This window comes from Sus scrofa, chromosome 3, assembly GCF_000003025.6.
Source record: "Sus scrofa isolate TJ Tabasco breed Duroc chromosome 3, Sscrofa11.1, whole genome shotgun sequence".
In the NCBI taxonomy this organism is placed as follows: domain Eukaryota; kingdom Metazoa; phylum Chordata; class Mammalia; order Artiodactyla; family Suidae; genus Sus; species Sus scrofa.
Window position 1 is genome coordinate 118,479,851 of NC_010445.4, and position 17,077 is coordinate 118,496,927.

General features: G+C 46.7%; 1 protein-coding gene across 4 annotated transcripts in view; it reads left to right on the top strand.

The window, feature by feature from the left end:
- The window catches only part of OSR1 (odd-skipped related transciption factor 1), a 396,637-nt gene that overhangs the window by 111,380 nt on the left and 268,180 nt on the right, over positions 1-17,077 (top strand). For all 4 annotated transcript variants that reach the window (XM_021087818.1, XM_021087817.1, XM_021087812.1 and 1 more), the window contains one exon: positions 13,536-14,178. The gene's annotated coding sequence lies outside the window, so the exon portion shown is untranslated. The remainder of the gene's footprint in view (positions 1-13,535; positions 14,179-17,077) is intronic.

Sequence of the window (17,077 nt, forward strand, 5' to 3'; positions counted from 1 at the left end):
TTGCCATGAGCTGCAGTGTAGATTGCAGACACGGCTCCGATCTGTCATTGCTGTGGTTGTGGTGTAGGCCTGCAACTGCAGCTCTGATTCAACCTCTAGCCCAGGAACTTCCATATGCCACAGGTGCGGCTCTAAAAAATAAATAAACAAATAAAAATAGTAAATAAATAAATAAAATAATAAATAGATAAATAAAAGGATGACCTTGAGATTATGAGACACTGACTTATCTATGGTCTATTCATGGGGGACAAATCCATCAAGGGCCTTAGGGCTCTGTCAAGGCTGTGGGAAAAGTTCTAGACACTGGCCTCTGAACTCCCATTGCATTATTTGCCCTCCCTCACCTTCTATCACAATTAGCTATATGCTCATTACCACCCCAAGCCAACTACAACTCCCCGAAGACAAAATTACACCACATAGGTCGTCATGTCTCCCACAGCTCTTGACCCCGGGATCAACAGTATGTTTTTGAATAAATGACTGGGTACCTGAGAATGTTTAATAACTGTTAGGGGAAGATAATATATTCTGTGGTTCTTATGTTTGTGATGGCTCCTCATTGCTCCCATCACTGGTTCTTCATCTTCTTTGGGGTCAAAAACTTCACTGAGGAGTTCCCCTGGTGGCACAGTGGATTAAGGATCCGGCGTTGTCACTGCTATGGCGTGGATTCCATCCCTGGCCCAGGAACTTCCACCTGCCATGGGCACAGAAAAAACAAAACAAATCAAAAAACTCTCCTGAGAGTCTGATGGCGTCTATGCTGCCTCTTCCCAGAAGGGTGTACATTCTGTGTATCTTGTACATTGTTTCTGGAACTTCATGGGACCCTAATGGTAGATTCTATGGATTCCAGTTAACAGTTTCTGGCTAATAGGGTTAAAAACAAACTCTGCAGCCTGGCATCAGAGCTTTGGGATGGAGGCACATGCTTTCTCCTATGATGTATGAGTTGGGGCTCCTTCAGTAGAAAGTAACAGAAATCCATTTGAGTTAGTGTCAACAAAAGTTATTTTTGCTTCGACATGTCAGGGGAAAGTTATTGGGAAAGCTCACAGAATTGATAGAAGAATCAGAAAGGAGTAAAGTAAAAATTCAGGTGTAGTTTCAAAAACGTTAGCGTCTAGAACCAGGGGCTTGAATGATAGAAGAATCATTTCAAATTTTTTATTTTACTGAAGTATAGGTGATTTACAATGTTGTGTTAATTTCTGCTATACTGCAAAAGTGATTCAGATGTACATATTCATATTCCTTTCACATTCCTTTCCGTTATGGTTTGTTATAGGATACTGCATATAGGTTATTTTTTTCTTTTGTCTTTTTGTCTTTTCTAGGGCCGCTCCCGAGACATATGGAGGTTCCCAGGCTAGGGGTCTAATCAGAGCCGTAGCCGCCGGCCTACGGCACAGCCACAGCAACGCAGGATCCGAGCCGTGTCTGTGACCTACACGACGGCTCACAGCAACGCCGGATCCTTAACCCACTGAGCAAGGGCAGGGACCGAACCCGCAACCTCATGGTTCCTAGTCGGATTCGTTAACCACTGCGCCACACGGGAACTCCTGCATATAGATTCTTGCACTATACAGAAGGACCTTGTTGTTTACCTGTTCCAATATAGGGTTCGTTTTATCTCTTTATTTATTTACATTAAAGGGACATGGCTGGGGGCAGTTCAAGTTCATGTTTCACAGGCCTGTGCCTACGGCTCTTTACCACCAGTTTTAATAACAATAAAAATGAAAAATCCCAGGGACAGTCTAATTGTCTTGCCTTGGCTCAGTTCCTATCATTGAGCCAATGACTGTGGCCGGGAGGGTGGGGACGAATGTTTATGTCACTTGCCCACCTCACAAACACCCAGGGAGGACGGATCAGGTAAGAGGAAGGCAGCTCCGATTTGTACCACGTGGGTGGAGGGGTGCGTGAGGGGTGGGAAGTTTCCCTCAAGACCGGGAAGTACCAGGGGACCCCTGGGGAAATGAAGTGGGAGCCAGCAGCTCCGACTCCAGTTCCCCATCATTCTTTTCTGAAATTCTTTATTCTAATTGGGTTGAGTTGTTCGTTGTCCTTCCCATGTGTTATTCATTCCCACTTCTGAGCCTCCTAGGGGTCCCTCTCCGCTCTGCTGGTCCATTTTGGACTTAGCCTCTGTCTTAGTTTCTTAGGGCTGCCATGACCAAATACCAGAAATGGGTGATTTGAAACAACAGAAATTCATTCTCTCAGTTGCGGAGGCTAGAAGTCTGCCATCAGCAGGGTTGATTCCTCTGAGGGTTCTGGGGAAAATGTTCCATGCCTTGTGCTGAGCATCTGGTGGCAGCCGGCAATTCTGGGCTTGAGGACGCATCATTTCAGCCTCTGCCTCCATCTTCATCTGGTGTTTCCTTGTGTCTCTGTCTTCACGTGGCCATCAGCTCTGGGTCTTCCTCCTCTTATGAGGACACTAGTCGTTTGGATTAAGGGCTCACCCTATGATAGCATGACCCCATCTTAGCCAGCAACATCTAAAACCACCTTATTTTCAGAATAAAATTCGGATCTTACTGGGGGTTAGGACTTCACCATATCTTTGGGGGGACGCAATTCAACCCAGGACAGCCTTCCAGCCCAGATTAAGCCCAGTTTCCCCAGCAGGCCTGGGGTGACCATCCCAGGTCTGATCTGTTTCTCCTCTGAGCTCCCACTGTCTCGACTCTCTGTGCAGCTGCATCACACGGGGAAGACCTTAGGCTTCGATGCCCATCTCACTTTGTCATTAGACCGGAAGCTCCTTGAGGGCCAGAGTCCAGAATTCTCAGTATGCCCTGTGATGCCTAGAGCAGTGTGTGATGGTTAAGATTGTCTGGGTGGGTCACAAGGTGCCCAGATATTTGGTTAAACTTTATTCTGAGTGAGTCTCTGTGGGTGTTTTTAGATGAGATTAACATCTGAATTAGTAGACTGAGTAAAGCTGACTGCCCTCTGGAAAGGGCATCCAAACCTTTGGCAGCTTGTACATAACAAAAGGCTGAGCAAAGGCGCATTCACTCCCTCTGTCTTCAAGCTGGGCTGTGTCTTCCCCTGACTTTGAACTTGGACTTGGGTTAGAACTTAATACCATCGGCTTTCTTGGGTCTCTGGCTTGCTGACTGCAGATCCTGGGGCCTCTCAGCCTCCATAATTGCATGAACCAATTCCTTATAATAAGTGTGTATATATATATATATATATATATATATATATATATATATATATATATTTGGATCTATATTTAGATATACATAAAATCTTATCTTGTTTGGAAAACCTAGACTAAGACAAACACAAATGCCTAACATAATGTGAGGGTTCAATAAAAGACCAGGGATGAAAAAGGGAGCGAATGAATGAATGGAATGCTTGGGATGCCTCCCAGACTCTCCTCGTGGGCCTGCCAGGAGATGTGCAAAGAGAAGCTCGGGGCAAAAGTGATACCGATCTTCACTTGGTCATATTCTCCATCTCAGCTGCACAGGGAGAAGCCCTTGAAGAGCCTTAAAACCTCCCACACCTCGGCCCCACTAACTGTGAACTTCTGGGGAGGGGACCAGGCACCCGTGGGTCTCTTAAAGTTCTGCAGTGAGTTCACCACACCCTGAAAGTTGAGAAGCCTGGCTCAGGCGGTGGGAATGCCCCAGGCTATAGGCTCACACTCTGTGCTTTACCCAAGGGAGCCTCACCCACACCGGCTCAGCCGTCAGACTTATCTTGGGGGCCAGGAAGCCATGGGGATGGCGAAGACCGCTTTGGAAACAGGTGTGCCTTTGTTCCTGACCCGCTAGGCCAGCGGACCTCCTGGGACTCAGGCAACCCAGTGTCTGACATTTGCTTTGAGTTAATGTCCTGTCCAGACCCAAGCTCAGCTTCTTGGAGAAGAGCCTCTAAAGAAGGAGCATTTTCATGCCAAGGGTGGGCAGGCTCTGCGTCAGCTGTCAGCACCAGAAAAGGAAAAGGGCCAGGCGTGCTCTGTATTTAGCTGGTGACAATGAGATGTCACGAAGGGCTATTTGGGGAAGGAAAGCAGTCAGCACTGGCAATGCCGTGTTGGGGCGCAGGAGGAACCCAGGGCACCCCAGGCTCTTCTGGAGAGTTGTATTTCAGGCCTCTGTGGGAACGGGCAGTGACCCTGGGGACATGGGCTACCAGCAGGAGATCAAAGCCTCAGGGTGCCGTGGCTGGGGTGGTGGCTGGCCACTGTGTCCTGGCCTCCCGGCTGCTCCATAAAGCATCTCTGACAGCGGGGCATCTCCAGCAGGCCGACGGGGCAGGAGGGAGCACACACGGCCATATTTCAGCCCGGACACCAGGACTTGAATGGGAGCGCGTGCGTGTCCGGGGCTGAAGTTTCTCTGAAGCTGATTTGTGGCCGTCTGAATTTACGGCCTCAGAGGACAACAGGATCGACCAACTAGACCCATATGTGTTCAGTCCCCAAGCCTGGGTTTCGGAGAGCGCGAGGGGAGGATGCGGGGGTGGGGGGGGATTGTTGTTACGTTCCCGGCAATAGGCGGTGATATAGGTCCTGTCAAACAATAGTTTTTAGAGGCTTTTTTCGAGCATCTCATCGTCCTCCTCTATCTCGCCCAAGGCTGTCTGCACAGCCTGGAGCTGAAGGAACTTGTAGAAATAATTCAAAACCACAAACTCCGTCCCTACTAGGAGACTGACACCTCAAGGTCACCTCCTTGGCCTGGCAGCCCCAAGAACACTTATTCTCCTGACAGCAACTCTTTGCTTTAGAGGGACTTGGGCCAGTTTCCTTTGGGAGTGGAGAAGCGGACGTCTCTGCTTCTGGAAAAGATTCCGGAGACCCTACCAAGAGACACCAGGCCTGATCTGTGCACAGGTCAGGGGTGGCTGCCCAGCAGGACTTGCCATTCCATAGTCTTGCCTACCTGCTGCCTGCCTCCTAACTGGTCTTACCCGTCTGCTGGCTGGGAGATGAGTCAGACCTTCACTGTGATGGGATTAGGAGGTGGGGCTTTTGGGAGGTGATTATCAGGATGAGGTGAGATCCTCAGGGTGGAGCCCTCATGAACAGGATTAGTGCCCTTCTGTGAGTCCCAAGAGAGCTTGTTATTCTCAGCTCTCAGCAGTCTGCTCTCACCAGAACCCAGCCCTGCTGGCACCCTGATCTGGATCTAATCTCTAGAACTGTGAAAAATAAATTTCTGTGGTTTATAAACTGCCCAGTCTATAGTCCTTGGTTCCAGCAGCCAGAGCTAAGATAATCAATCTGTTCTGAGCAACAGCTCTGCCACGTCCTAGCAGTGTTGTTTTGGGCAAGTCACCTACCTTCCCGGAGGGTGAATTTATTCTGCTGGGAAAATGGATAATAATTCCTGCTCTGCTTACCTTCTTCACAGGGTTGTTAGGAAGACCGAGGGGAGGATATGTATGGAATATTGTTTGATAGATCATAAATTCTTTGAAATATTCAGAAAAAACCCTCTGTGTTTATTTTTTAAACCAAACCAAGCATAGCGTAACACGACCATGGGGCTGCTCCCCGCCCCTGCCCCACAAAGGTTAAGGTTTTCTCCATAGGATTCCAAAATCAAGTCAGTTTCCCGTTTTAGCTTTGAATTTCTACCAGCCATGAAGTCTCTCGACAGAGAAGCCAGGTTCCTTTTGCGTGGATTCCTTGGTTTCTTCTCTGCCCACCCTGCTCTTCTGTGACCTGGGAAAGTGAGCCAGGAAGGAAAGAGCCAGAGACTCTTCCAGAAAGGCTGATGTTGGGGAAAGACCCCGACCTCTGGATAATGAAGTGTGGCTTGCTGGCACGTCTCTTAAGATAATTATGGTGGCAGGAAAAATAATGTTCTGTTGAAACACTGGCAAGCGTTTCCTCACGGAGAGAATTGTCTTTTGTTAGGCAGAATATACCTCGATGGCTTTTTGAGTATGAAAGGTGAGCTCGCCCCAGGCTATGGCTTAGATGAGCTGGACTGGAGGTGGCTTTCAAGCCTGGCTGCACAGAAGGAGCTTTGGAAGATTATGTGCGTGTGCCCAGCTCCAGGGCCTCTGACGTAATTGGTCTGGGATAGGGTCCTGGCCTCGCTATTTTTATTTTTTTATTTCTAATTTATTTTTAATTTTTTGGCCCCACTCAAGGCACGCAGAAGTTCCTATGCTGGGGATCAAACCCATGCCACAGCAATGACAATACTGGATCCTTAACGCACTGAGCCACCAGGGAGCTCCTGGGCATTGCTATTTTTAAAAAACTCTCCAGGGGACTCTAATGTGTAGCCAGGGCTGAGATTCCCCAGGGCCAGATCCAAACAAGGGGAGACAGGGCCAGGGAAAAGAGTGATAGAACTGGAGGGCTGATAGCTGGTGGACCGTGAGAGAGGGGAACAGGAGTTGATCTGGATGGTGGTGGGCCGAGGCTGTCTGTGCAGAAGTGAGGTGCTCCTGGTGCCCAGAGGAGCCAGGGACTATTAGCAAAGGAATCACTGGCATTTTTTGGGGGGAGGGAGGTTTGGAGGTTCCCAGGCTAGGGGTCAAATCAGAGCTACAGCTGCTGACCTGCGCCACAGCCACAGCAATGCCAGATCTGAGTCGCGTCTGCGACCTAAACCATAGCTCACCACAACGCAGGATCCTTATCCCACTGATCGGGGCCTGGGATTGAACTTGTGTCCTCATGGATGTCGGTTGGGTTCACTATGGCTGAGCCATGATGGGAACTCTGGATCACTAGCATTTAATTTTAGGTTGTTTGCACTGCTGCAGTACATCACCACCCCATACCTTCAAACTTCAGTGACGGTCTTTAAATGCCCAATGTAGTGTCTCCAGTCCTGCAGGGGAAGCGCCAGGGCCTAGATGGGCCCTGTTGATGGACAAAGAAAGTCCAACACCTGCAGGAGAGGAAAATGGGAGCAGAGATTGAAAATTCAGCAAGGGTAGGAAATCGGAGCTACAGGGAACCAGGACGAACCTCCCCCAGCCCCTAACAAGAATCCTCTGGGATATTGGGAGGGATGCTTGGTTTCCTCCCGTTTGTGGAATAGGGATTCAAGGTAATTGTCTCTAAATCTCAGTGCCTCAGCTGCTGGAGGACACGAGGACTTACAAACAGCTGACACTTGAGCCAAAGAATAATAAATAATTCACCACCTTCTACCCTTTCCACCTCACACACTCCATGTGTGGAATATTTTATGGCTATCACAGTTCATTCACATTCATCTCTCTTTGAGCCTTCCAACAGGCCTGGGAGATGGGGAAGGAAGGAATTCGTCACATCAGATTGCTGAGAAAGGGGGTCCTCAGTGGGTGTGGCTGGTGTGTGCCGTGTGGGGCTTGAAGCATCACTGGCTCTGAACTATCGCCTCTGGTTCTGACTTGGTGCTCAGGCCACCCTTCCGAGGCTGAGTTTGGTTTCCAACTACTTTGCAACTGGATGGGGATCTTCTGACTTAACTTTTTTTTTTTTTCTTTATATTTAAACAAGCTGAGTTCTAGATCCAGAGATCCTTTAGCGTCTCCCCTTCCCCTCTTTTCTCCCTCTTTTCTCTTCCTTCTCTCGCCTTTCCCCCCTCGTCCATACCTCTTCTGCCTTCCACCCACCATGTCTTTTAAGATTCCATGTCATGCTCTCATGTATAGATTTCTCCCTAGATTGGTAGATTCATGCATGAATTCCAAATAAAAGCGTAAAACCCTTCTTTTTGGTTCCCTTTCTTCCTTTATCCGATGCCAGGATGAGTCACATGTCTTGACAACCAGGTATGGCTGAATCACCTGGTTTCTAAGCGGGAAATATCCTCCTTACCTGAGGAATTTCATGAACCTCCGCAAGTGATTGATAGAATACTAGTTCTTGGCAGATAGAGGGGACTAAATACATCAACTGGCTTCAACTGACCTTTGCTCTAGATTTAGAAGGCAGGAATGGTGACCCGTTTCACCCACGTGGACGCAAAGAGCCGAGTGTATTTTATGCCCAGGTGTTTGCCATATAGCTTGATACAAAACCATGTCCTGGAAAACTATAAGCCAATCTAATTTATAGAAATAAACTGAGTGAGAATCATTATTTTTTATTGGTACCACTTAATGTGAAGAAAATGCACATTTTCCAAAAATATGGAAAAAACGTTCCATTTGCCTTATTGGGTCCAAATGTTAGGTTTAAATTATTTTACTATGCAAACTCTCTTTCATATCTTGGCAGTAGTGATTTCCATTTTTATTCCTTTGGTATCCATAATCTTATGAGAATCAAAAACACATGCTTTGAGATCACTGGACAGCTCCTCCTCCAACATTTTAAAAAATGCACAAGGAAGGTTATTGCTCTGGTAGCAAAAATAACAGGAACGCTATGGGAGAAAATTATGGGGACATCTAGGCAGAATGGGAAAGAGGTTCAAAAGGTGCATTCTGGGTTTTATGCTTTTGATTTGCAAGTCATTAAGCTGGAAGAGCTCCTGCCTCCTGCTGACTGCCACTAGGAATGCATTTTTTTTTTTTTTTTCTTCTCTAATAGAGAGGATGCTTATTCTAGGACTTCGGGTCTGCAAGACTGGAGGAGAATGGGGGCTCTGGATTTTGCAGGGCTTCAAGAGAAGAGGCACTGGTCCTGGGAAGATGGGCTCAGAGGTGGACTTCTGGCCTCCCTTTGTCTTTAGGCAGTGGGTGCATGTGACAGGGAGGGAGAGGCATCCTGGGAGCTTCAGCCTCAGGAGTTTCAGGCTGACTGAGAGAAGTCAGTGAAGAGGTTAGTGCTTTGTCTTTTTCCCTGAAAAAATAATGACCAGAGAAAAAAATTTGAGGACTGCCAGACCTTAAAACTTGAGCAAAGAAAGGTGAGAAGGATGTGAGAGAAGGCAGATGGGAAGCTCAGCATCCTTTAGGGGTTAAGAGGTCAAGGGTTGGGATCATATCCAGACCTTATGTCGGCAGATTACATGATGTCAGCCAAGACTCTGACATTTCCAGAAATCCACCATGCCGTGCCATCTTCTGTTTCCTACTTCACATTTGCCGGGTTTATCTTCTCTGGGATGTAGGCCTTGCTCAGTGTCCATAGCTATACACTTCATTTTCCTTTGTCCTTGAATCTGAGCTTAGTAACTAAGTGTTTTGATCCATAGGTAATTCTTACCTGTATTTCCGCAGCACCTTTGGTCCTCAACAAAGATGCTATGATGCAAAGCCCTTTCTCCCCTGGTCCATTTGGAAGACTCGCTCTTTTTTCAGAACTGACACAAGCATCTTATCCTCTATGAAAGTCTACCTGACTTCCCCGAGCTAAGCTGTTTCTTCTCTTTTGAGGCCTCTTCTACCGGGTGGGAATGTAACAACTATTACTCTTATTTCTCTGTATTGCACTTTTCCCCCCCTGCACATGTGGGAGCTCTTCTATAGGCTAAACTCCTTGGGGGCAGAAACAACCTTAATTTCTCTGACTTTCTGACCTTTCAGTAATGTATCGAAAAGCACATAACGGGTGATAAGTAAATGTTTTGAATGAATGGATGGATGGCATTCATTCATCTAAGCCCTCATTGGTTGCAAGGATGAATAGAAAAGTGTACTTGGAGTTCCCTGGTGGCCTAGTGGTTAAATGATCCAGCGTTTTCACTGCTGTGGCTTGGGTCACTGCTCTGGTGTGGGTTCCATCCTTGGCCTGGGAACTTCCATATGCTGTGGGTGTGGCTCAAAAGAAGTACTCACACACAGGAAAGTGTAATTGGGTAGCAGAATTAGTCAAAAAAAGTTTCATAGTATCCTATTCATTACTTTTTGTATTCTGGGAGTGAAAGGGGGAGCTCTCAACTGTATGGTTCTAATCGAGTGGATAATAAAGATCCGTCATACTAGAGCTCCCTGACCTGTGTTCTACACTTACCTTGACTTTCTGACATGGACTGTGGACGTTCATCAGATACGCTGAATGATTGTTGCACGACCGCAGCTCATTTACTTCGGGAAATCCATACTATTTGCCAAACAGGTCTTTAGAAATGCTGAGAGGAGGCCTTTTCAGCCTTGGTGGGTACAGGGTCTCCTTTGTTTGAGTGGGGGAGGCTTTCGATGACCATCATTCAGAAGGTGGGCTCACGCACATCTGCACAGACTGGAGGGATGTAAGAGTCTCACCAGGAACTCATTTCCCGGGACCTCCGTCTTCTCTGAGGAGGGCCGACATCAAAGCTCCCACCAGCTCTGTCTCCTTGGTTGCCAGACTTGCTTCTGCAAGGTACCTTTTCACTTGCTTATGGATGGCTCCTTCTGCAGGTCCAAGACCTGCTCACAACTCTGTTTATTAGGAAACACCTAAGGCTTAAAGAGAGAGTGGGCTCGTGTGTGGTAGACATGGATGGAACACGTTAGTGAGCCTCCAGATGGAAGGAGTGGAAGATGTGGAGAGCTGAGAGCTAAGGGAATTCAGCAGCTGTCCTGGCCTCACCTATGTCCCCATCTTTAGCCCCACCCATTTCCCCACCTTTAGCCCCACCCCTTGTCTCTATCTTTAGGCTTGAGCATGTTGCTTAACTTCTTTTTTTGTTTTTTGTGGTTTTTTGTTCAATTTTTGGAAGCATTGCACTTTATTTTGACATCATGTTTGAATTTTACAGTGCTGAAACATACCTGCATTTCAATTTACTGGTTAGTATTTATAAATTCCAAAAATAAATAAATAGAAAAATGTCATTAGTTGAGATTCTTCTTCTTCTTCTTTTTTTTTTTTTTGTCTTTTAGGGCCACACTCGTGGCATATGGAGGTTCCCAGGCTAGGGGTCCATTCAGAGCCATAGCTGCTGGCTTACACCACAGCCACAGCAACTGGGGTCTGAGCCGTGTCTGCGACCTATACCACAGCTCACCCGCAATGCCAGATCCTTAACCCACTGAGTGATGCCAGGGATCGAACCCGTGTCCTCGTGGATGCTAGTCGGATTTGTTAACCGCTTAGCCACGACGGACACTCCCCTAGTTGAGATTCTGACATAACTTCAGGGTTAAGTCAAAGAGCAAAGTGTAAATTATGGCTAGTGAAAAGAAATGTCCTGAGCAGAAATTGAATAGTGGTGGTGGGCTGGAGGTCACTTAACTTCTTTGAGTCTCACTTTTCTGTTTGCAACATGAGCATAAAAAGAGCATTTCACATGTATCTTAGAACTGTATGAAGATTAAATGAAATAAAGACTCTATACTTAACACAACTAACATACGTTGTCTATTTTGCATCTCATTGTAACCGTAGGGCCTCGCTGAGGGACTGGGATGTAAAAAGGGCTCAGATCCTTGGAGAACTTGATGGCCCTTTGAAAGCCAGAAGAATGTCATGGTGTATATGACTCCAGTGCCAACCGGCCTAGATCCAACCTCAGCTCCACCTCTTCCTGGCTGTGTAGACCTTAAGTAAATTGCTTAAAATGTCTGTGCCCCAGTAACCCTTTCTGAGGACAATAGGAGCCTCTGCCTCCTCAGATGGTGGTGAGGTTTAAAAGAGGTCGTGCCTTTAAAGCTCCCAGTGCAGTTCCCGATACATATAAGCTTATGATTAACATGAGCTACTGTTATACCACCTCCGAGGGGCCCCCACTGATCCATGGATATAGAGTAATAGTCATGTGTGAGACACTTTGGGAAACTTTTGTTGACACTGTTCAGATCTCTTTGCCAGAGCGTCAGCTTATGGGTAACTGTGCCAATGGGATCTGAAGCATACATTACCGGTCCCTCTTAGACAAGTCTTAGATCCGTCTCTTTCTTACCTAAGAAATCAAAGGATATATTTTAAGGCTTAGGTTTCCTTTTCCTTTCCTTTTTCTGAGGCTACATGCTTTGTGATAAGCATTTTTTGGGGGGAATAATTTTAGATTTACAGAAAAGTTGCTAAGATAGCAGAGAGCATTCTTGCTTATCCTTTCCCTGGTCTTTGCAAATGATGACATCTCCTACAACTACCGTGCATTTGTCAAAACCAAGTAATTAACATCATACATTATTGCTGACTGAACCACAGATTTTATTTAAGATTTCCCCATTTCCCCCATGTTCTCTTCCAGGATCCCACACTGGATCCCACGGGATCCTACAGGATCCCACACTGGATCCCATAGGATCATCTCTTTAATCTCATCCCATCTGTGACAATTTCTCCGTCTTCCTTTGTTTTCCGAGAAGCTGACGGTCTTAAGGAGTATTGCCCAAGCACTTTGGAGACTGTGCCTCATCTTGGATTTGTCTGATGTTTTTCTCCTGATTAGATTAGGGTTTGGGGGAACACAGAAGTAAAATGCTGAGCCCACACTTAATGAGAAATCTCTGTGTATTTTCTCTTCATTTCTCTTTTTTCTAGTCCTCTCTTTTCTAATTATGACACCCCCCCCCCCCCGCAAATGGACTTAATCTGAAGAAACCAAAGGGTGAGAAATGAATTGGGCTCTGGGGGGACATTAGAATGTGGAAGTGAATAAAGCATTTTGCTTGCCTGAATCTGCATCATACCTGATATGCCAGAAGCCCCCATAAGGATATGCCCCCCCCCTTACTCCACCCACTCCCCCAATTTGCAGGAATTTGGGAGAGGCTTTGTCCTGACACATGGCATAAATTGAAGGTTCCTGCGGTTTTAGCTGCATTTCAAGGTGCAGGTGCTAACATTTCAGTGACACTCCCTGTGGGTCCTCTCCTCCTGCACCTCAGAAGGCCCACGCCTCCACCTCTGCACACCCGCACTGTGTCCTTTATGACCCAAGGCACATGCCACCTTTGTCTCTCTCCAGCCAGGCTGGAGTTCAAGGTGGGAATCAGGGCAGATGTACAAACACAAGGAAGGCACATATGGTGACGGATTCTGGAAGAAGGTTCAGCACTTGGGCTAACAGAGAGGCCTCTAGGTAGCTTTCCCTGCTGCCCACTTCATTTCTGTCTCTGCTGCCAGCAGCATTGGGCTAATGCTACACAAACCTCAACCTCACCCTTAGGTGGCGTACTACATGCCTACTGCTGTCCCCACGGCCCCCATCAGAGGCTATAAAGTTATGAAGGAGGATAAGAGACAGCGGACTTGACTTTGTGCATTAAATTTTTGAAACACAAGAACTTTCAGGGTGGGATTTTCATGTTTACACTTTAGGACAGCAGAAGGACTGCCTGTCCTGAAATTTGCATTTCCAAGTTCACCAAGGTGTGGTTGTATGGGGGTCACCACATCAGGACAATGGCATGCATCTCACTTCCATCAAATAATGAGCTTTCTTTTGTATAATTAAAAAAATCAGCAAAATTATATTTTGCATGCATATTATTTGTTATATAGTGAACACCGCTGTAAAAAAATCCATATTTATATTTGGTATTCATTTTTTAAAAATGACCTTATATGGAGTATGGGCAATTTAAGGGATATTCAAGAGTAATTTCGCCTATACCTGATTACTCCCATAGGGTCCAACTTTAGATCCTAACATCTGCATAAGCTACAACCCTTCTGCCACCCAAATTTCACTGGCTTTTGCTCTCACTTTATATCCTAGGACCCCTTTCAACTTCCCCAGGTATTTCTGGGAGAGCCCAGAGATGTCACACATGAACTCTCACGGCCTATGAATGAAGAACCTTCTGCTGGAGTGAGGGGCTGCGGAGGGAGGGAGGACGAAAAATGAGGATGGGAACGCGACCTATACCTGCAACCTCTAAGAAGTTGTGAACAGTTGTGCCAAGGGGGCGGTGTCCCCTCCCACTGCGCATCTTCCGCTGCGCAGGTGCTACTGCGCATCTTCTAGTGCGCATGTGCCACGGACGCTTTCTGAGCCCGCGTTTTCCAGAGCCCGCGTTTTCCAGAGCCCGCGTTCCCGTGAACCCAAGTCTAGCTTCAGGCCGGGGTCTCTTCCTAGGCCTCCTACCTGAGTCTGTGATGCAGGTTTGAGCATCAGTATCTGAGACTGACACCATCTGTCCGCGATTCTAAGACGCCTCCAGCCCTCACAAGAGCAGCTCTCCTCTGCAAGCTGCCTGAGAAAAAAAGGAAGGAAAAAACCTGAAACCAAGAACTCATCCAGCCGCCAGTACCTACCATCATCCCCAAACAGAAGTTTTTCAGGGCTCAGGTCTGGCTGCCCTGCATTCCAGGCTTTTCCAGGCTTTTCCCACCTGGCTTCCCCACCCCAGGCGATGCTGGTAAGGAGAAACCTTTGAAATAGATGAGTGCTTTGCATGAGAATTGATAAGTAATTTAACCTCAGTACAAACTGCTTGTGGAGGAAGCGGTATCCCTGAAATAATTTTAAGGCCAGTGCATAAAACTCTTAGGTAAAAATACCTCAGCTAATGGTTATTGATCTTCTGAAATCACGTTCTTAATTTTGAAGATAGTTGAAAGAAGGGGGGAACACCACAAAGAGAGTTGGCAAATTTCAAACTGCATGTTGAATTTTCACACGATTTAGGCCAAAACGCTCTGCAATTTGTAGATCTGTAAAGGTTAAAATTCCTCAGACCACATGTTTTCTTGAGCTGCAGAATCATGGCCAGGGGCTTGCTAGGGATGTCTTCAGCAGCAGATATTTGTTGCGGGGAGAAAAGCCTTGTATTAAACATAAGACAGAAAGTGAAACTGATATTCTTCATGCATTTCTTTGAGTTACAGCCTGGTCTGGCATTCATTTAAACCAAATATTGCTCCTGCCCTGCCTCCGCTGTAGCAGGACAAATCAGAAAGGGCCCAGGAATAATCCATAAACTGCAAGCATTCAAAGCTGCTTGATGTGGATTCAGGCAGAACAGACTGGAGAACATCCCCAAATTATGTGTTCTGTGTTCAAAGAAACCACAGTTTCTTTTCTCCCCCCAGCCCCATTTCACCAAAGGCAGCATGCCATGATGAGAGAAGGAGTTTGGATGGGCTGGGGGAGTCAATATCTGAGGTTCAAGTCTTGGCTCCTTTGTATGCTAACTATGGGATCCTAGGTAAGTTCCTTGGTCTCCAAGTCTCAGTGGGATCATGTGTAAAATAGGGCAAATTATTCCCACCTTTCAAAGTCGCTATGAATGTTACAACAGTGGAGTTCCTGTTGTGCGCAGTGGAAACGCATCCAGCTACTATCCATGAGGATGTGGGTTCGATCCTTGGCCTCGCTCACTGGGTCGAGGATTGGGCACTGCCATGAGCTGTGGTGTAGTTCGTAGATGCGGCTTGGATCCCACCTTGCTATGGCTGTGGTATACGCTGGCAGCTACAGCTCTGATTCAACCCCTAGCCTGGGAACCTCCATATGCCTCTGTCTAACTGCTAGAGTATGGAGGGTATTTAAAGGCATCCTTTGTTTTCTGCACTGTACAACTTTGCTTTTTTGTTATTTGTGTAGTTGAGCTGTAAAGAAACAGAAGGATCTTTGGAGCTTGTGATAGAAAATGAGCCCTTGTCCATTCCACTGGCTTAGTCCCACTGATTAGGACTGAGGGGCACTGGGAAATGTTATGGCACAAGAGGATATGTCACCTTTGGTCTTGCACATCAGAACAGGGAGGGAAAAATGACTTGAGTTACAGCCTGGTCTGCAGCCTGCAGGGAGCACCGTCCTTGATGTCCATGAAAAAGGTTTTATCCTCATAGATTTTTCTTTCAGCGCTTCACCTTGTGGGGTTTCTGTCTTCTGTGGACCATTGTTCTGAGGCTTGATGCTTCACCCTACTTGCTCTTAAGTGTGGTTCCAGATAAGAGACTCAGTGATCAGAGTGTCGCTTAATTTATTCCACCTCTGCTGACTTGAGCAACTCTGCCCATGCTGAGATGCCCCGTCCATCACCCTTCATACTTTCTCACTACTCCAAGCTTCCTCATGGCTCCAGTTCCCTCCTGATCAAGCTCTGGTTCCTTGTCAGCATCATCTGCACTCTCTCGAAAAATTCTTACCTCCCCTTACCCATTTTTCACCATATCATACTTGCCCAGAAACCCCCAAGCCAGGAAAACCTAGCTATCCACCTACACGGAGTCATACCTGAGCATTTGGACACTGGAGAAAAAAAAATTCACATCATAACTTTGCTGGTTGGACTCTCTGTAATTAATGACCAAGATCTCAAAGTTCATACCTGCTCATACCCCTAAAAATCACCAAAAGACATTTCCTTTAAGCGGATGAGCTGACCTCATATCATATAGAAAAAACAGGTGTGTGGCTGTTCTTAAATAAAGCCAAACCCTTCTTCGATGCTCTGGAGAAGCCACATTGTAGCTGGATAAATGACGTGTTATCTTCAGTAAGTGATGGATTGTCTTTTTTTTTTTTTTTTGCCTTTTTTCTAGGGCTACTCCTGCAGCACATGGAGGTTCCCAGGCTAGGGGTCTAATCGGAGCTACAGCTGCCAGCCTACACCAGAGCCGCAGTGACACCAGATCCGAGCTGCATCTGCAACCTACACCACAGCTTACGGCAACGCCAGATCCTTAACCCACTGAGCAAGGCCAGGGATCGAACCTGCAACCTCATGGTTCCTAGTCGGATTCGTTAACCACTGAGCCACGACGGGAACTCCAAGTAAGTGATGGATTAAAATAGAGTCCCATTTTATATTTAAGCCCCCTGTATCAGAAGAGTTCTAATCCTCACGCCTTTCTCAGAATTTGTCAATTAGGGATTAGGTCCCCTCAAATGATGTCATTTTTTTTTTTTTTTTTTTCTTCTCAGCAACAGTCTCCAGTGACAGCTGCCAAATTCTTTTCTTTCATCCTTTGTCTGTTGCCCTCAGAACCACCTGAAGGTGGCTCATGGCTGCCAACTCTGATGGTGACTATTTTGAGGACACCAGTGTCTGTTTCCCAGGTGACTTTGCCCCAGTCTCTTAAATTCACTAATTCACTAGTCTCGCGGGGTGTTAAAGCCTTTCCGATGCTCTGCAGGAGTGGGAAGAACATCCGCCGTGTCTCTGAACTCCGGTGCTCTAAGTTGTCCATCCCGCCTGCTCTGGGTCACTCCCCTATGCTAAATACTCACAGTTGCTGTCCCCTTAAAGTGCTCAGAGCTTTCATTCCTCCTTCCAGAAAAGAGCAAACATGGGATTAATTAGTGTTTGG